The following is a 21,983-nucleotide window of genomic DNA, read 5'->3' on the forward strand; positions in this document are numbered from 1 at the left end:
GGATGGTGTCAGGTTCTTTTGTGTGAGCTTGAGGTAAGCTCTTTGAAATACAAGTGGGGCAGTGCACTACCCTGCCTCAGCCATTCTGGCAGGATGGCCCATTTTTCCCATATCTAGTCCCCTTTGTGTCACTGTTTGGGAGGAATACACAAACCCCAACAGCAGAGCCATTCACAGTCAGGTGACCCAGGATACTGGAAAAAAAAGCACATATGGTTAGGAAAAAAATTCCAACTTTCTAAAAGTAAAAAAGAACAAATGATAGACTTAATTTGAATGAATAAAAAACATTCATCCCCAGTGACAGATCGGGGTTTAATCTATCAATTCTTTGCTCACTACACCACCCCAGTTTGGACCCAGCCATAAGCAAATTAGTCTTGACCCTGCTCCCCATGAGAACAGTCCAGCCTGAACTGCCAGTCCAGGTGTTCCCTGGACTGGAAATAAGCACCCCTCATCAGCCAGACTAGCTTGAATCCAGTGGCACAGTGAGCACAGGACCCACGTCTGGGCATACGCTTCACACATAGGACAACAACAGCAAAAATGAACAAATCAAACACTCATCCCCATTCACAAATTTGGGTTTAATCCATTGTTTTGTTGCTCACCACACCACTTCAGTTGGACCCACCCAACCATGTGCAAATCAGACTTCACCCTGCTCTCCATGGGAACAGTTCAGCTAGAACTGCCAGGTTCTCCTTGGACCAGAAACAAGTATCCTGGGACCAGTTCCAGGGTAATACCCTTCATCAGCCACGCTAGCTTGAATTCAGTGGCACAGTGAGCACGGTACCCACATCTGGGCATACCCTTCCCACTTAAAGCGATAAAAGCAATGACATCCATCCACATAGCATTACCCTGTCATGGCATACCCTCTCCTTTGCCCCATTATCTCAGACCAGCAGTAATCTACTGCCATCATTTACCACCTCTTTAAAGCAGGTGGTAAATGGAAGTGGAAATTGACCCCCAATTCAGTCATCAAGGAGCAATTTCAGGTGGAAATGAACTGAGTAAACATTTTTTATAATATTCAATTTTGAATGAAGGTCTTATATTGCAGTTTTAAATCTCCATGGTTTTTTTCAGGGGCTTACCAAATCCCTTGCCTACTAAAGTAACCTGTGAGATTCCATGTAACAAAATACCTGCCTACATGCTTTAGCACAGTGTAATAACAATTCACCTTAAAAGACTATTGCCTATTTGCACATGCTTCTCACAATAAGTAAGTAAGGCCTACTTGGCTTGTCATAACTTTTCATTATAAACAAATCACACCTAAGGAATCTAACATAACTTTTCCCAGTGTACTGATAGGGCCTCTAGCTTTTACCAGTGTCTTGACACTGTATGCAAAAGAGGCCTACTGACGCACACATAAATTGACAACCATCAATCATACTGTTTTAAAAGTACAAATATGTACAAAATCACATTTAGTAAAACAATGTACAACCCCTCTCAACATGTCTAACAAGAATTCTCACAGGAAAAATCAGCTCCCAGGGTTGTCAGAGTGGGTCACCAACACCAAATCTCTTGCTAAATATGGATCTGAATTACATGTACCAAATACTATTCTATGATTTTTAACATAATGTGACCACAATCCACTATTAGTGGCCAATTGGATGTACCATATTCTTTGCACAATAAACAAGACAAGCCTCCTGCCTTTGTAATAACTGTTAGACATGTCAGCCTTAGGGTGGTCTTCCCCCAAACCTTTTGCCTCCACCTCTTGTATGTTTGCTGATGTCGTTTTTGTTGGCCTTAGTACTCTATGCACTGTAACACTGCTAACCTGTCCTTAAATAGTTGTGCTTTCTCCCCTAAACATGGTAGAATTAGCTTGTATCCAATTGGCACATTTATTGTACGTGTAGGTCCCTAGTAAAGTTGTACCCCCTGTACCCTGGGCCTGTAAATTAAATGCTGCTAGTAGGCCTGCTGCAGCAATGATTGTGCCACCCACTTAGGTAGCCCTGTTAAACAACATGCCTGAGGCCTATCATTGAACCATATGTGTGTAGTTTTAAACTGCCATTTCAACCTGGCAAAATAAGCCGTTCACCAGCCCCAAACCTTACTTTTTAATATGAATAAGTCACCCTTAAGGTAGGCCCTGAACATCATGGACGGCAGAGTGCAGTGTATTTAAAGAGTTGGGCACATACATTTAAGTTTTGCATGTTATGGTAGTGAAAACTCTTAAATTCATTTTTCACTACTGCAAGGCCTTCCTCTCCCAAAGGATAACAGTGGGACTCCTTATTATATTTGTTAAGTTTTAACTTCCAATTTGGGAACAAATATACAGTTCGAGTTTGGTGTTTAAAGAATTGTAATTTTAAGCCTTATTTAATGGTAAAATCAGAATTTAACCACTGTTCTGAAGAATGCCACTTTTAGAAAGCTGGTATTTTTTTGTCCTAACCATTTGGTACCTGCAGGCTGTCCCTAGGTCACATGACTAGGGGTAGCTGGCAGTTGGCCTTTGTGTCTTGGGCCCAGGCAGTAAGACAAACAGAGGCTCAGTGTAGGCAGGATCGGCCACTCTGACTTAATGAGGGGGTGAGCTCTCACCTACCACATAGAACATCACAAAGCCTCTGTCTCTGCCTGAAAGCATTCACAAAGGCTTTGTCACTAGTCTTTTGTGTCCCCAGAAAAGTTGGGGCCAGGGCAGGGAGGAAGGGGATGACTGACACCACAAGGGGTTTCCAAAGGGAGACACCACAGGGGACTCCAGAACTTTGTCCTACTTCAAGGTGGGCACCAGGTATGAATAATGGATGCTCAAACCCAGCTCCTGATGACACATCTGGATGCGTGGAAGACTCAGAAGAAGGAATGCTGTGCTGCGTTGCTGAAAGAAGGGCTGCCACTCTGCTACTCCCCTGTGCTGCCCTGCTGCCCTCCTTCTTGAGTGAGAAGGACTGGGCCTGAATTTTGGACTGGACCATCTGAGTGACTCTGAGGGCTAGTTGGCTGGCCTCCTGGTCAGAGCCTGAGGGACAGAACAGGCTCTAACAACTTTGTACCCAGCACCAGGCTCTGCCAGCTGAGATTCCTGCCTTCCCAAGTGGTGGCACCTCTGTCCTGGACCCTCAGAAGTGGCATGAAGGTGCACTGCCAGCCCAGCTGTGACCCCTGCAGAACCGACACAACACATTGCCTTGCAAAGCTCTGCATCAGAACCACTGCATGGCTTATCCCCATTGCAGCATTTCGCAATGCAGCCCGCAGCCTCTCTGAAACCACTGCTGCTAATGTATCCTCGATGCAGGTCTTTGCATTGCAAGACCCTCTATGCCATCCTGGATGTCAACACAGAACTCTGCATCACACATCCCGTAACTTCTTTGCAACCAGCCGGTGTGCGATGCATTTTTGATGCAGGACTTCGGATCGCAAGCCCCTCGTCGACGGCATCCTCGACAATGATGCAGGACCTTGCCTCGCTACTCGCAGCTCCCCGGATTCGCTGCTACGTGATGCATCCTCGACGTGAGATCTTGCAGCACTCACAAACAGTATTTAAGGTACTTTGTTCAGCAGGCCTAAGTAGGTCCCTGAAGTCGGCCAATGCGCCATCCTGGCTGGCCAAGTCTAGGCGGTCTAGTACAACCAGATAACCATAGTCGGTGCTTTGTGCTTCCTTGGCTTTTTTCACTTAAAATCTTAGAAATGCATATCTCCTGTTCCACTGATTGGATTTTTGTTGCTTTGGTATTAAAACATTTCTTATTTTCTACTCTTTTCCACAGTGTTTACCAGTACATTTGGGGTCTCCTTGTGACTTCACCCTGACAAGGATTGTGGTTGCTGCTTGAGTAGGGTGTCACCCCCCCTTACCCAGTAACTCAATTTTCTTCAATAACCTATCATAATAAACATGCCAGTCTTATGGCATCTGACATAACATTTCTCTGTACACCAGTCAAGCCTTAGGCAGTTCTAATTGATTTGTCATTATAGTCACTGTACCTAGCCTAAGCCTAAGCTTTCCCACAAGGCAACCATCAGGCATACAGTCATACAATTGTAAATGTATGCAAAATTGCAGTTACTAGGACAAAATACTATCTCATCTAACGGGGCTTTACAAAGATTCTTATGGTGCAAATCGTCTGCACGCATGGGGGCTTATTTACAAGTCCCTTGCTCCGACGGTGAGTCACTTTTAATATGGGAAAAGTGACATACTGGTTGCGCAAGAGCTTTTAAATAAACCCCATGATATGTAACCAACATCAAAACCCATACCTACTAAAGTGGTATGCAAGCTTCCATATAATTAAATCCCAGCTGTAGGCTTTAATTCAGAATACTAACAATCCACCCTTAAATGCCTATTGACTTTAACATACGCTTTTCACCATCGATATGCCCAGCATTTATCGTGAATTTTCATAAATAACAACCAGGCCTATACCCTTTATTCTTGGCAAGTCACCAAAACAAACTCAAGCCTTCTGTGCTGAGCATAAGCTTTCTACAAGCACACCATCCTGCATACAATCACAAAAGTACAAATGTATACAAAACTGGCAAAACATAGGGGCAGATTTACAAGCCCCTTGCATCATTTTTGTGCCACCGTTGCGTCACTGCTTGTGACGCAGCAGCAGTGTAAAAATGCAGCCCATTTACAACGTGACACATCTAGGGAGATGCGTCATGTTGCAAAGCCCTGCGTCACATTATACCTGCGTCAGGTATAATGTATACAGGGTGGGTGTTCCAACACAAAAACGCCTCGTAGAAGTGACTGACGCTTGAAGCAGGCGTAAGGAGTGAGGCAGCACAATAAGGATATGCCTCCCCCTGCATTGCAGGAGTTGCGTTGTGCTTGCGACACAACTCCAGCAATGCATAACTTTTGCGTCAACAGATGCGTCAGAATTTCTGATGCATCTGTCAATCCTTGCGCCATGGTGGCCGTATTATAAATATAAAAACAACAATTGATGGACAGAATGCAGAACAATGTCATACATTCACCCCAGTACAGAGATCTGGGCCTAAATCCATCGTTTTTTTGCTCACCATGCCGTTCCAGTTTGAACCCAGCCATATGCAAATCAGTCTTGACCCTGTGCCTCATGGGAACAGTCCAGCCCGAACTGCCAAGCCAGGTTCTCCCTGGACTGGAAACAAGCATCCTAGGACCGGTTTCTGGCATTTCAGCCGTCTTCAGCCAGGCTTGCTTGATTTCCAGTGGCATGGAGAGCAAGGGACCCACGTCTGGGCATACCCTTTCCACTCGGGGTGACAAATGCAAAAACAACAATTGATGGACAGAATGCAGAACAATGTCATACATTCACCCCAGTACATATATGGCGCATCCTTAGTGGCGCAAGGGTTTCTCAGGGTGGTGCAGGGAAAGTGACGCATCTTTACAGATGCGTCACATTCTTGTAAATCTGCCCCATAATCTCTCTAAAGAGAGCCTGACAGGGATTGTTGAAGTGCATCTTCTATCCCCACGGTTTTTCAGATGAATCACCAACACCAAACCCCTACTTGCTATGATTTTTTATGAAATCCTACTCATCAAAATTTCACTCTACTAACTTTAAGCACAGTGTATTAATGGACACTGTGCATCACTAGCGGGATCTCATTAAATTTAAGGACACACACACATGCACACATTTAATATTAAAAGCTTAAAGAATAAACATTTAACATGTCTTAAGTATTTGCACTGCTTCCCTTAACCCCTTCAGCACGGCGGGAATTCCCCCGCGGTGCTGAAGGGTTCGAGCGCGGGCGGGGCCATGACGGAACGGTTCCGTCATGAGCACAGCGCAACCGATGCTCATGACGGAACCGTTCCGTCATGGGCATGGAAGGGGTTAATAGCTATAAAATGACTGTTGTTAACTAAACTGATTCACATTTCACCTAATATTCTCTCTTTCCTTCTATTGTCTATGGAGTCATTTCAAGGACTTCATTTGAATAGGAATGCAGTTCTCACAAACAGATGTAGGGGCATATCAACAAAGCGGCGATAAAAAATTATTGCCGCTTTTTCAGCCGTTTTCGGACAAAAAGCGGCGATAATTGTATCGCTATATCAGCATGGACACTCTAACGCGTGAATCCATGCCTTAGCGCCCTTTCCCGTAACGCCCACCTTTGCATCTCTAATGAGATGAAAAAGTGGGCGTTCCAGCTCATAATAACTGGAGAAATGTCGCTAACCGACATGTCTCCAATTATCAATGGGCACGCTAACAAGCATAGCGATAAGAAAAGTAGCGCTAACCTTGGTTAGGGCTACTTTCCTCACGCCTGCTTTTAGTTTGATTTAGCCATGATATCCAATGGAAGGTGGATATCATGGCTGAGTCTGCCCTGCCCTATCAGCAAGCTATCGCCAAACGTTGTGCGATTATCGCTGTATTTCCAGCAATAATCGCACAATTGGCAGCTTGCGCCTGGAATTTTATTGCTTTTGAGATAAGCGTTGCTAATAGCACGCTATCTCTGCGATAAAATTCGGCGATAGTCGGCGATAATTATCCTTGCGCTAAGTGCGCTTAGCGATAATTACCGCCGGTTGTTGCTGATATGCCTCGTAGTTTTCATTGATTTGGACCCAAATGCAAAATATTTCCTCTTGAATCTTCCAGAAAGAAAGACTATGCATTCCCTCACTCCCAGCACTGAGATATATTTAGCTGTTTTTATTTTCACTTTGCTTTATGGTTCTTTAATGAGTGTTTCTACACTCCTGGACAATACCAATGGAACGTGGCATGTTTCGAATTGCAACTGCTAGCACATTTACAACAGAGGGAGAAATGTTGTTTTGCAAAACAACTTGAATCAGTTTCCGATTCTTCTGTGCGTGTAGAATTAGCTCGAACACTGCAGAATACATAGCACTGATGAAAGTCAAAGTTTCCTCAGATATTTGAACTGTCTGACAAGTACAACAGTCATTGACAAAGCAAATAGGTCCCACTTATAGTTGAATGTGCTCGTATGCTTCCTTTCATGCAGTCACTCGTCCACCTCCCCATGCACTGAAACATTCATCCTTGCTCACATGCAAGTAATCTTCCATCCATTGACACATTATTTAATTCATCTAATTGACCAAACCACATTACACCAAAACAAATTCATAAATCAGTGAAGCAGCTCTTACATATTATCAATCAGAGCTCTACATTTTGTGACGTTCCTGAGGGGTCTGAGAGTGCTTCTGGTAGTGCCACTTCTGGTCTGTGAGGTGTCAGAGAGAGCCGTGAGTGATGTGAGATTGATATTCTGGGAAGAGTGTGAGATTCCTGTCAGTTTTGTGTGTGGCTGCCTTTGAGGGAGTGAGAGTGCTGTTTCTAGTGCGAGACTGTTAGTGTGTCAAGGCTGCTCTTGGAGGTATTTGAGTGCTGTTGACAGTTTATGACTAAGTCTTTCAGAGGTGCAAGAAGGCTTTTGTAGTGTCTGACTGGTACTCTGTGAGTGGTGTCATGATGCTTTCAGTGATGTGTGGCTCTTAGACTGTGAGGAGTAGGAGAGTGTTGTCAGTATTCGGAGTCTTTTGTTTTCCATCCTAAATGCTGAGCAAGTCTCCTCGTGTTTTTATTGAGGCCATGGTTTAAGCACTTTGGGGCATATTATCAAGCACGGTGTTAAAATTATCGCAAAGAATTCCAATAGAAGCCCATATTGACACCAGAACATGGGCTTCTATGGGAATTCTCAAGGGCATATTATCAAGTCCATTATCGCCGCTTTAGTGGCAGTTTTCTGCCGGTAAACCGGCGATAATTTTAATGCTGTTTCTTGATAATATGCCCCATCGTGTTCTTATTTAATAATGGGCAAGTGTTACTTTGGAAGCAATGCATCAGCAAATTGTTCTAAAGAAGAGTTTGTTTACTCTCCAAGGGACATATTATCAATGGCCAGCGATAATTATCGCTGGCCGTGCTTGGCGATAATTTTGTTATCGCATGCTATCTCTGGAATTTATCACCCTGGTAGCGCGTTATTAACAACGCGTTTCTCCAGGGCGATAAAAATTCCAGAGATAGCGAGGTTATCGCCGTTTTGCAGGGAACATCGCTGGTTTTCCAGCGATGTTCCCTGCAAAACGGAGATAACCTTGCTGATACGACCCACAGGGTCGTATCAGCATAACCCACCCCAATGTTAGGGATAGATAAGTCTGCATTTTAGCAGACGTTAGTTTTTGGAGAAAACAGCGGTTTTCTCCAAAAACTAACGTCTGCTAAAAGGCTGGGGGGGGCCTTGTAAATATTGCGATGTGAACATCAGCGATATTTGCAAGGAAGTCCATCCGGGGTACATCCAGTGACGCCCACTTTGCATCTCATTAGATGCAAATGGAGGCGTTGGGAAAAAGGGTGCTAACATGCGATTATGGAGCATATCAACAAGGGAAGCGGAGATAAAACTAGCGCCCTATCAGCAACAGGGTGCTAACATGCATATTCGCATGTTAGCAACCTTTCACTCTACGCTTCCCCTTGCATATCTAATGAGATACAAAGGTGGCGTTCCAGAGTAAAATAATAGGAGAAACGTCGCTAAGCGACATTTCTCCTATTATCAAGGATATTGCTAACCTTGTTAACGCGATCACACCAGAACCTGGGCTTCTATGGGAATTCACAAGGGCATATTATCAAGCCCATTATCGCCGCTTTAGAGGCAGTTTCCTGCCGCTAAAGCGGCGATAATGTTATCGCCGTTCCTTGATAATATGGTCCTTGGTTGGGGAAATTAGGTAGATAAATGAAACTAGATCAGAGGGGCAAATTAATGGTAACATTTGAACAGCAGAAAAAGAACAGCAAATTTTACATTGAACATTGAAAGGGGCCTACAGAGGAGGATGAGTAAGGTGAAAGAGAGAAAAATAAACACTGACAGGAGTTTTGAGCTAGCTAAAGTGGATTAAAAATATATTTAGGTAAACCAACAAGAACAATAATTAAGATGCGACAAAGTTAAAGGTTGTAGAAGACGTTTTAGGGAAGAAAAGAGAATGAAAGGTTTAGCTGTGTGAATAATAATAAGCAAGAAACAACATGTTTTCATGACTGGAGCAACTCTGGGCGAACAGTCCAAAGATTGATTTAATATAAAGCTGACGTTTCTGGTAGATTTTGAATAAAGTAGTGTAGCAAGCAGAAAAAAAAACAGAGGATGAGTGGGTGAAGTAAGAGCTGGAAAAGGAGGACCTAAGTATTATTGGAGTTACATTTAAGATTGTGAACAGATATCCAGGGCTTTACAGTCACTGGAAAAGCCGAGACTTGATCCAGGAGGAAGGAAGAAAAAGATATAGAAAATGGCAAAATAGTGTATAACAAGAAAGAATACTGCCAAGAATTGAACCTTGAAGGACGCTAGACAACACTCAGTGACACTTGACCTTCCAAAGAGATTGCAACTTGGTGAAATAGGAAGAAATCTAAAACAAAACCTAGCCCCTAACTCCTAGTGCAGAAAGAGACGAAACAAGAAGAGAAACTGAATCAGGACCTTAAATTGCAATTAACTGTAGCACATAATTACCATAAGAAGATAGACATATGGATAGGCACGCCAAAGGCTTAGGCTTGCACCAATGACATTCAAAAGGGTGAGCAGATATGCATGCAGCACATAATTTAGTGGTAAACTAAGACTATGGTGGTTTAAGGGAGGGTTTAAAAGCCTTCAAGGCAGCAACTAGATCAAGCAATAAAGTAAAGGAATTAGCAAAATTAGCAAAACATGTAGTGGTGGAGTCGAGAGAAAGTGCTGAAAACTATCTAAAGGGTTGGAAACAAACTGGATAGGCATGATGTTCTGCAGGCTGCATCGCTACAAAATAAAAGGACATAAGAAACAGTAATTAAAAGATGCTAGAGTGGCCTTACAAGAAAAAGGGATAAGGTAAGATCTAGGGTACTGACCAATATATGAGTGAAAGATGTGGACAAAGAATAATATCCTGCCATTCAGTATGAATGATAAAAGGAGACATACATCTAACATCAGAGGAGCGAAGGTTAAAATGGTCAAAAAGAGGGGGCGTGGCTTGACGCCAAGCAGTAATGGCCGCTTGCTGAGGGAGCTCCGTGCGGCTTGGAGGGAGCTGCGGTTTTTCCTGCAGAGTAAAGCTGCTTTGCCGCTTCTCGATGCCACACTTCATGATGTGAAGGATCCCGGATGCCTTTTCTTCGCAATTTTCAGTCCCTGGTGAGCGCTTCTGATGTTAATTGAAGCGGATTCATTTCCCTCACGGGGCTCGTGTCTGCCATTTTGTCTATGGAATAATGAGCTCACATTGCGTGTGCAGTAAGAAACAGGACTTTCTTTGTGCACCTGCATTCCTTTCTGCCACCTCTGGTGCCTAACTACATTTTGTAGTATAATTTCCTCAATATTAATGGAAATTCTTTGCAATTTGTGGAGAATGTTGAAGTATGAAACAGGCATTCGTGTTTAGTGAAATGTTTTTGCTCAGTCAGCCATTTTTGCCTCCAATGTGTACAGAGCTACGGCAAGTGATGTATGATGACATGATCTCTAGTTTCGTCTTAAGTAATAGTTGTGACTAGAATTAATAGTTCGGAAGGAGCCAAATTTGTTGCAGACAGTGCACCCTTTTCTCACATGACTTTTGTCTCCTATCATTGTGTTTCGTCAGGAACTCATGTCATGCTGTACTGGGTTATATTTAACTGGAGTTCATTATAGATTACGAGTATGGCTGAATCATGAATTAATGGCTGTTATATCACCTTTGCGCGCTGCCTTGCTACTTTCCGTGCTTTTTCAAAATTATATTCAAATTTTTATAGGGAGAACAAAATCTACTCGCCGTGTTACTGGTTCTTTATTGCCATTCTCATCTTTGGCGGGCCACAATCCTTATTCTGTCCTTTCAGTAGCTATAGAGTGCTCTGAAGCCAATTTAACATCATCCAATAAGGACACATCAGTGGTTGCATCTAATATCCCACTCCCTACCAACAAAGTTTCTCCTAAATTGACCACTTCAAGTGTATTGTCTTATGGAAAACGCATTAAAAAAGGCCCATCTTCACCTACTGCCTCCCCTTCTCCAAGCTCTTCGGCCTTACATGGAAGAAACACATAAAAGACTCCAAGCCTTGGATGACAAGTGGTCTACTATGGAGACTAGGGTTGTGCAGATCGAAAAACAAGTCAATTCTACTCAGGCTGTGGTGAACCAGGTTCCTTCAATGAAGTCGGAAATTTCGGTTGTCAAAAAACAAGTGGAACATTTGGAAAACCGTAACAGACGTAATAACTTGCGCATTTATGGTCTGGCAGAAGGCTTGGAAGGATCAGATGCCATCGTGTTTTTAAAATCGTTCCTTCCACAGATTCTTGTCATACCTTCCACCCCTCCGCTGAACATTCAAGAGCGCATCGTTTAGGTCGTACTCCAACCATGGCAGCCTCTTCAGTCAAACCTTGAGGTGTAATTATATACTTCTTCGAATACACAGACTTAATAAAGATCCTACAAGCGGCTAAACTCAAAGGTCGTATCTCATGGGAAGGCTCTAATCTCTTTTTTTCGCAGGATTATGCCAAAGAAACAGGGGATCGAAGAAAGAAATTTCAAGATATGAGGCCAGCACTTCATGCTCTCAATGCCAAATTTGGTCTTTCTCATCCCTGTCTCTTCAAAGTGACATATAAGAATAGAACTACATCCTATGAAGATCCAGCTTTACTACAAAGATTATTGAAACAGTGGAAAGAAGAAGATATGGATGTGTCCAGACATGCTACTGTTTAATCTTGTGCTGTTGTTATTTCTATTGTGCTCTGTTGCTCAAGTTATGTTGTTCTTGTTCCTGTTTTCTTAAGTCTCTTACATTTTACGGGTCTCCCTATGGTATACTTACTTTGTCATGTTTTTCTTTTTTCTACTAGGTGCGGTTTTTCTTCCATACATATTTTCTGTTAACCATGGTCTGCTTAGATGGTGTCCTCCCTCCCCGATCCGTCCTGGGTTACCTGGTTAGTTGTGCCATTTTCCTCATGTGGCTCCACCACCCTCATCTTGTTCTTGTTGTTGTTTGTGTGTTCTTTGTAGTCACATATTATGTTCTTGAAGTCTATGGTATATGATTTTGATTACTGTTTTTGTCTCTTCTTCTTTTTTTCAGTTTTCTCTGTCCTTTCTTGAACAACTCTCTCTCTTTACTAATGGTTTTTCTCTTTATTTCATCTTTCTTTACATTCCCTCCTTCCTTCCTGCTTATCTCTGTTTCTTTTCTTACCTTTTTTCTCTTCATAACCACCCTTTTTCTCATTTATACTATTCATCTTGCTTGGTACGGTTTTTGAAAAATTTCTTCCTACAATATCACTACTTATACTATTGTTCATCTTTTGCTGGTTTCATTATTGTTGCACATCTTTTGTTTTTTATTGATTAACGTACATGGCTCTGAAGGTTGTCTCACGGAATGCTAAGGGTTTGGGCTCTCCTATAAAACTTCAACGAGTACACTCTCACTTATCTAATTTGAAATGTGACATTGCTTTATTACAAGAGATTCATGTTTTAGAAAAAGGGATTCCTAAACTTCAACGACAATGGGTTGGTCATGTTTTTGCCTCTCAGGGCACAAGTAATCGTAATGGTGTGGCCATTTTGTGTCATAAACACCTTGAATTACAAATTCTTTCACATGATACTGATGATGTGGGTAGATGGGTTTCTGTTTCATTATTGTTGAATAATGTCCCCTTGACCATTTTTAATCTGTATGCACCTACTGCCTCAGATATTACTTTTTGTCCGTCACTATTAGCTAAACTGATGTCCCTTCAAGATGACTATTTGTTAGTTGGTGGAGATAGTAATTTGGTTATGGGCCCTATTATTGACCGTAATTCTCAATCCAAGTTCATCCCTTCAACTATGCACTCTCAATTTACATCCAATATTCATCAAAGATCACTAGTAGATGCCTGGAGATTGTGCAACCCCACACTTCGAGAATATTCTTTCTTTTTCCCAGTACATTCTTCTCAATCTCGCTTAGATTACGTCTTCACCTCAAAAGCTCTTACACAACATATCATTCACTCTGATATTGGTTCTATATTAATTTCTGACCATGTCCCTGTTAGCTTAGATTTAGATCTGCTCCCTCCTGTTCGGTGTACACGAAGATGGAGATTCAACAACTCTCCTCTCTTAGACTCCAAATTTATCCAACAATTTGAAACATTTATTGCCACTTTTTTCCTCGAAAACGAAACTCCACACCTGTCTCCACAAATTATTTGGAATGCCTTTAAAGGAACCACTATAGTGTTTATTATCTCTTTTGTGCCTCAGTGAAAGAAATCCTCTCTACACACCATGCAATCACTTACAACACGCATTAAGCAACTGGAACTTTCCTTTTTTCATATCAATTCTAAATCCTGCCTGGATGAGCTAATTAGATCCAAATTCGAATTTAACAAACTCTCTACTGAAAATGCCAATTCCTTTTTGCTCAAAGCCTTGGCCAAATACTATGGAGGTCAAAATAAGGTGGGGAAACTTTTAGCCAACTATTTTAAAGTTAAAAATGAACGCACCAAAATTAGCTCTATTCTGTCCCCTAACAATCGCATGATTTACAGAAATGAAGATATTCTATCCGAATTCACCCAATATTTTCAAACTCTTTACACTTGATACATAAAGACAATATACTTCAATACTTATCCTCTATTAAACATCCTTCATCTTCTGAGCTAGACTTTTCAGTATTAGAGGATGATATCCGAGAACTAGATATCCTTTCTGCTATTCGTTCTATTAAGCGGGGTAAAGCCCCAGGTCCTGATGGTTTTACGATTGAATTTTATTCTATTTTTCTCGAACTCTTAGACCGAAATTACATCAATTATTTCATTTCTTTCTATCCTCCAAAAAGTCCAGTGTCTCTTTTCAAGAAGCCTTGATATGCCTTATTGTTAAGGAGAGTAAAGATCACACTTTATGTAAAAATTTTAGACCCATTTTGTTAATTAATTTGGACTATAAAATGTTCGCAAAAATTCTAGCTTTGCGCTTAGAGAAATTTTTACCTCAATTATTTGATCGAGAACAATGTGGTTTTATTAAGGGTAGACATCTCTCAGATAACACTAGGCTTTTCTTTACTGTTCATACCAAGGTCAAATCGTGTAAAGATTCTTTAGCGGCCATATGTTTGGATGCTGAGAAATCCTTCGACTAAGTTGATTGGTCATTAATTTTCTCCACTTTGTCCTGGTTTGGTTTTGGTCCTAAGTTCATAAATTATATCTCTTTATTATATTCTTCTCCTGTTTCCTCCATTTTAGCTAATGGTCTTATATCTTCTTTTTCCTTATATCGGGGGATACGACAAGGTTGTCCTCTTTCAGCTCTTCTCTTTGTGCTTGCTCTCGAACCCTTTTTAATTAAGATCTTCTCCAACTCTTTGATCACAGATTTTAAATACGACACAAAACAATTGAAGCTTTCTGTCTATGCGGATGATATCCTGCTCTTTCTATCTCAACCGCAGATCTCTTTGCCAGCTTTTTTATCTGAAGTCCAGTCCTTTGCCTCTGTGTCTGGTTATAAATTAAATAGTGACAAATGTGAAATCCTCCCACTAAATAGATTATGCTTTTCATTGGGCTCCGGATAAAATCAAATATTTGAAATTATGGTTCAAATCTTCCATTCAAGAGTCCATGGTAACAAACTTAAAAGAGTTACAGACACTCTTTAAAGAGGCCACGTCCAGATACAATCCCATGTTCTTATCTTGGTGGGGCCGTCTTGACACAATTAAAATGATGTTGGTTCCTATAATACTCTTTTATCTCTCTAGTATTCCTGTAAATATTCCAAAAGTACATTTTAAGTTAATTTATTCTATTCTATCAAAATTTTTATGGAATAATAAGAAACCTTGTATGTCTTTACTTAAACTTAAGTAGCCAAAACAGTTGGGTTGCGTCGATTTCCCAGAGTTCCAAACCTATCATACCGCGTTCTTTCTTAAACAAGCTTCTCTATTACTCAATGAAAACAATGAAGCTCCATTGTTACCATTATGGACTTCCATTGAAAGACATTTTCTTCATCCTTTCTCTTTTCAAGAATTTTTATCTTTTTCACACCGTCCTTTGGCACTTTCTCTTCCCATTTTTAACAACAGTTGTAGAATTCTCCAACCTTTACTTACCAATCAGCTTTCTCCTAAAGATCGCTTTTTGCAATCTTCACTATGGTATAATAATCACCTTAAAATCAATAATAGAGTGAATTTTTGGAAGGATTGGCATATGAAAGAACTTCACTAGGTACATCAACTTTATCAGGATAATGCACATATACCATTTACAGTTCCTCTAGCGCAATTTTCTTTACCTGCTTTGTGTGCATCTAAATATGCATTCCTAGCCTCACTGATTCAATCAACCTGCAATAACTTGGCACTTAGTACCATCTTATCATCCTAAACGTCTACTGTTATTTACATCTTATCTCTTTCCCCATCTGCATCTCAAGTTTATAAGCATTTGTCCTCTACTCCACTTATTCGAGATAAAACAGAGGTGGAACTTGCATGGGAGACTGATCTCCAATTGTCTTTGGGCCAGATTCACAGAACTAACTTAAGACAAAATCCTAAACTCACTACCATTTTGTGCCCTTTGTCTATTTCTACCTGGAATAAGATCTGGATTAAGATCAGGAAGTCTTCCAGAGCTTCTAATGCTACCCAAACTTTATTCTGCATTTATAACAGACTTCTATTGACTCCTGTTTCACTACATAAAATAAATCCTACTCTTTCCTCCGCATGCTGGTCCTGTAATACCTCCCCGGCTGATTTATATCCCATGCTATTTATTTGCCCCCAAGTACACATCTTTTGGAAACGGATTTGGAAACAAATCAATAATATCTTTCACACACAAATCCCTTTCTCTCTTGTTAATATATTTCTAGGTAGTGTATCTTCTGAATGGGAACCACATTCAATCAACTTACATATTATAGACCTACTTCTCACAGTTGCTTTCCAACAAATTACTAAGGCCTGGAAGAATGCTGCTAACATTACTTATCAAGCCTGGTGGTATGGGGTTTTTTATAACCACAGACTAGATGGAGTGTATGTCTATCCTATATCCCTTGCAATGAAACGTGAATACCTATGGTCACCCATTACTCATTTTCTGGATGTATCAGCTATTCTAGCACAATCCCAGAGTTGAAGAAGTGCCCAAACCTCCATGATTTTAATTTAGTTGTTTATATATTTGTCTTCTATAAGAACAATATGTAACTTCAGTGCACTTTCCTTTATTTATGTACTACAATAGATCTTAAATATATAAGTGGTTACGTTGATATTAATATTACATGAATGTCATTTTCCTTCCCCTTTCCCTTTTTTTCTTTTCCCTCCCTTCCCACTACTCTAAGTCGACTATACAGTTCAGATTGTATTTCCTATTTCTGTACCTTACTCAGCTGTTTTATATTATATTAATAAAGTTCTTTTTTCAAAACTACAAAAGAAAATGGCCAAGAAAAAATAACAGGGAGAGAAGATAGAAGAAAATAGATTTAATTGAAAAATTAATAAAGAGGACCTGGTGGATGATAAGGTTGAATAGGTCTGATAAAGAAAATGAGGTGAAATTCAAAGGATGAAACACAGAAAGCTAAAGGAAAGCTTGGTGTCTACCCATTTAGGATGAAGTAGACCAATGGCACTCATGGACAAGCATCATAAAGAGAATGACAAAAAGAGGAGGCTGTGTCATTGAGAGCAGCAGGAAGGTTAGTATCCTTAGGCAAGAGCCAGGTCTCATTGATATAGAAGAGCTGTAGATACAACAAGAAAATGGTGTCTAATGTAGAAAAGTGTTTATTGCATAATGAATGAACATTCCAAAACCCTAAAGAAAAGAAGAAGACAGTTATAGGAGGTGTAGAATAGAGTAGCGGAAAAAAGTACCAGGCTTAGCCAATTAATAAGCATGCGCAAAGCATTCAATAAGTAATGCGCCAAGCATGATGGCAAATATGGACTGCAAAATTCATAGTAACAACAATAAGATCAGGCAATGCCAGAATGCTACTCATGGCTGTGCCAAAATATGTATAGAAAGGGTGAGAATGTTATAAAAGGTGGGCCCACTAGACATCCGGACTGGAACTGACAGGCGCAAGGATGTCTGGGCAAGGACACCATGGAAGCACATGAGAAAAAAGACAAAGGCAGCTCTGGTAAATGTGCAAATCACAATGCTAAATTTGTGAAAGAATGAGTGCCTGTGGCCAAAGCTCTGGCCAGAATTCTGTAGTCAGAGCTATTACATGTCAGTGCGCCGAATAACAGGACTGTGTAGTCTGGAATTCCCCTTATGCCTCTTTAATCGATGACCAGACACTCCCTGCTCCTTTATCTCACTCCTGCATATCCCTTCTTTTTCCCTTTGTGATGTTTTTTCCGTCGTCCCCTTTCTCCTTTTTTTCCCTTTGTGTATTTTTCCTGTTCTTGCTCTTGGGAAATGTCTGGTTAGGAAAAGAAAATGCTGGTCGCAAAAATTGGTGCTTGTGGGTCTCCTCCAGCAACCTCCGACCCAAATTAGGCACTGGCAAAATTCTCCCACCTGCCTGTATTTGTGGAATGATGAGCTACAGAGAACCAAGATCATGATTATCTGCAGTTGAATACACGTTTTCCAGGACAGGATGTAAAAATGACAGGCAGACAGAGAGCTGAAAAGCATCCCTTTGGCTGTTCAATGCTAGGGCCAGTGACTCTTTTATCATGGAAGCCAGGCAGAAGTTAAGCCATGGTCATTGTTAGAATTTCGGGTCTTGTTTGACTGAGGTATGAGCCCTGGTCAAGCAGCAACCAAAACTCTAGTCAGGGTAAGGCACACGCACACCCTTAATTGACCTGTGCTCACCCTTGGTAGCTTGGCTTAGAGCAGTCAGGTTTAACTTTAGGTTAAGGCAGAACCGCGATGAAGTGCAGGTGGGATACAGTCTCAGGAGGTTAGTTTAGCTGAAGTTTTACGTTCTCAAGTTTTGTGCCAAGAGTCCTGTGTGCGTGGAAGAAGTTTGGTGGAGAAAGGAGAGGGTCACTGGTTGGCAGGGGGTGAGGCTCAGGCCTGGCATCACAGACAGCTGGGCTTGGGCCTTGCAGTGACAATCCGCCCTGGCAAGACGATGCTTGCAGTGCGAAGAGACAGACTTGTAGTGGCTTGTGCTGATTCTCTGTGCGAGGGGTGCGGTTCCACAGTGAACTGGCCCATTTCCGTTTGAGCTCAAAAACTTGACTTTAACAGCTAAAAAGCACTTCCAAGGGCCGTGGATCTGAGAGGCACTTATTGGGGGTCAGGACCTCGTCGAAGATGAGTCCAGGAGCTGTAGTGAGCCTCTTATGGCCCTGAGGTTCAGATCAGGAGGCCAGCTGTTTGAGTTCCTCTAGGATGCTGGGTTCAAGATGGGTTTCAAGTCCAGTTCGTCTGTCCAGGCAAGAGGGCAGCAGACAGCAGGTCTGCACAGCAAGGCAGAAGCCCCTTCAGAGTGAGAGTCCATCAGAGTGACAGTTCATTCAGCAGCACAGCAGTCCTTCCTAGCAGAGTATCCACAATTCCAGTGGTGTACTGAATAGGTGATGTTTGACGTCCAGTACTTATATCCAGTGGTACCTTAGACGTGGGGAGAGACTTCAAAGACAGGGCTTTGAAGTGCACAGAGGTTCTGCCCTTCCTGCTCTCCTTACTCCAGACTCACTACAGTGGAGTAAGCATCCCTTTGTGTCTGGACAGGACACAGTCTATTCAAGTGTAAATAAGGATGTGCCCAACTCCTCCCTTCCATCCTGTCAGGATGGCCCATAAAGTCACACCCAAGCTCCCAATATGTGTGTGTAAGTGGAATAAACAAAGCCCAGCTGTCATCCACCCCCGTTATATGATCAGAGACAGGCAGCAGGCACCAAATGGTTTAAGTAGGAAAAGGACAACTTTCTAAAAGTGGCATTTTTAGAATTGCAATTTAAAATCTGTCTTTACCATAAATTGTGATTTTAAATTGTGATTCCAGAGACACCAAACTTGGACCAGGCATATCTTCCTGTTTGGGAATTACAGTTATAAAATATAATAAGGTAATCCCAGTGTTATCCTGTGAGAGATATTGAGGTAGTGAAAAACTAAGTTGAGAGTTCTTCACTACCAGAACTTGTAAAACTTAAACATGCATAGTCTGTTTTATAAATTCATTGCACCTTGCCCTCTGGGCCGTCCAGGGCCTACCCAAGGGGTATCCTATATGTGTTAAAAAAGGATGGTTTGGACTTGGCAAAAGGTTTATTTTGTATGGTGAAATTAACGGTGTAAATTGCACACACAGACTCTGCAATTGCAGGTCTGAGGCATGGTTAGAGAACTACTTAAGTAGGTGGCACAAGCAGTGCTGCAGGCCCACTTGTAGCTTTTAATTTATAGGCCCTGAGCACATGCAGTGGACTTTACTAGGGAGTTATAAGAAAATTAATTATGCCAATTGGGTATGAGACGATATTATCATGTTTAGAGAAGGGAGCACCTTCATTTTAGCACTGGTTAGCAGTGGTAAAGTGCTCAGAGTCCCAGGCCAACAAAAACAGGGTCAGAAAAAGTAGAGGAGGAGGGCAAAAACATTGGGGGTTACCCTGCAGAAAAGGATGTTTTCCAACACAACCCCCTCCAGCCTAAAGTAAAGATAGACTAATGAATACCTTGATGAACTTCCCTGCTTAGGTCCATAGAACATGGACAATGGCCCTTTACTGCAAGGGCACTTGTCAGTTCTATGCCTCTTTGAACTCAATTGGGTTCCCCTGTCTTTCCTCTCTGGAGCCCCTCCACTGAACTGACCCATGGGGACCCCTTCTCCTCAACAGTGGACCCCATCTGTATAGCACCTAACCTTAACTTGCTGACAGGAGCACCCCAATAGACTGATGGTACCAACATGGCCAACAAAGCGATGTGACCAATGCAGCTGCTTCTGCTGGAGAATCATACTTTGATATTATGGGGATGCATGTTTAGTAAAGACACTCGGAGAGGGACCGTTCCAGAGAGAAGAGCAACCGGAACCTGTGATGTAGAAATACGATCTATGACCTGAGGTATGGGGTCTGCTGACAAAGCCCAGAGATCTTCTATTATATGATAATACTCTGCTTACCAAGGGGAGGGTGGTTAGCCCTTATAGTCCTTTATCCACTGTCTTTATAAAATGACATCTCTCTCTATGGTATATGGCCTTGCAGCAATGCTAACTATATTGATATTATGTATTTTGCAGCTGGTTGTAGCTCGTATACTGCATTTTAGAGCACGTTAGTTAAAATAGATATTTTAAACTATTTTCGTGTCTCTGTCAGATCTTATTGTGGACAAGTACGACAGTGTGAGCCAAAATGTGTGTCTTGTTACTGCGATTCCTGAGAGATCCAGGAGTGTTGTGTTCTGGGTGTGTAATCATTGGTTTCTCCTGTTTGTAAGTAGGGGAGCTAATGAGACACTATAGCTAGTCGGTCCTGGGCTCGTGGGCACTAAGGCGGTAGGAAGGCTTAGCCCCTATGCACCAAGGTCCCATAATTCTGAGCTTGGTTCTGTGTATGTGAAGAATCCCTGCAACACTCTCTTTCAGCCTTGGGGCTGGCAAGGAGTTCCCTATGGGCTCCTGGGGTTTCTTTAACCTCTGAAGCATCTCAGACTGGGGGGCAGTAGCTCCATGTGTTTTGGACACTACTTCCATTCTACCTCTCACCAGTTCATGGGTAGTATCCTGGAACTGGTCTTTTAGCCCAGGGTCTGTACCCTTATGCTTAACATGTGTCTGGTGAGCCAGGACTTTCAGGAAAAAACACCACCACAATCAAAGGTGACACACTCTTTTTGTAATGCAGCCCTTTTCCTTAAAGGAAAATGGGATGCATTTAAAAATTAAATATTAAAAGATACCTTTTTATTTTTTAAGAGTAGGCAGTGGTCCATGGGACCACTAGGTGCTCTTAGAAAATGTTTGCGCACACATTTGCGAATGGGTTACACCAGCTTGAAGTTGGTTGTAACTGTGAATGTTTTGCGACCGCCTTCCCGGTTACAAAATATTCCTACATACCAGTGTGACTCGAAATTAGGAATGGATGCCCTTGGTACACCGCTTCCTAATAGCGACTTGCAAGCCCAATATTCTGAGTCAATAATAGGTTACCAACTCACAAAATAGGGTTGGTACATTCCAAAAGCAGTTAATCAGTTACAAACGGTCCAATGGGTAAGCGGCAATGGTAAAATGCTTCATACAGCTGACCCCAAGTGTTTGGCTATGTGGACCCTTCCTTCAGCACTGGACATAGTGGTTTTGCTGCCACCAGCTCTTTAATACCCAGTTCATGAGCTAACAGGATCTTTCTCTAATACATCTCTAATTTGGTCATATGCAGCCTAAACTCCCTATCAGCTTCCCTTTCCACCAGCTCCTCTGGGGACAAACCTTGGGAGGACACACTACTTTCCCCTAAGAGAAGTTTCTCCAATTCTGGAGGCAAGACCTCCCCCTCCCCTGTGTGCTGAATCTCTTGACCTGCTTCCAGGTCCTCTCCTTGCTCCTCCTCATCATCCTAGTCCTCTTTTACCAGTGAGAGGCGAACCCTCCCTCCCCCCCCAAGAACTTTCTGAAGTTTCAACTTGTTGGTGCCTTTCTTGGATGGAAGTTTTCATTGCTTACAGAACTCCATGAGCTCAGCCACCATGTAACTCTTCAGTTTAGTGACCTCAAATTCCATTCCTGCAGGCATGGTGACAGACAGTCAGGAAGGATGAAAGTGAATTTAGAAAAAGCAAAAAGATCATGAAAGGAATAGTACTGTACA

The sequence above is a fragment of the Triturus cristatus genome, chromosome 5_2 (assembly GCF_964204655.1).
Source record: "Triturus cristatus chromosome 5_2, aTriCri1.1, whole genome shotgun sequence".
Classification (NCBI taxonomy): Eukaryota; Metazoa; Chordata; class Amphibia; order Caudata; family Salamandridae; genus Triturus; species Triturus cristatus.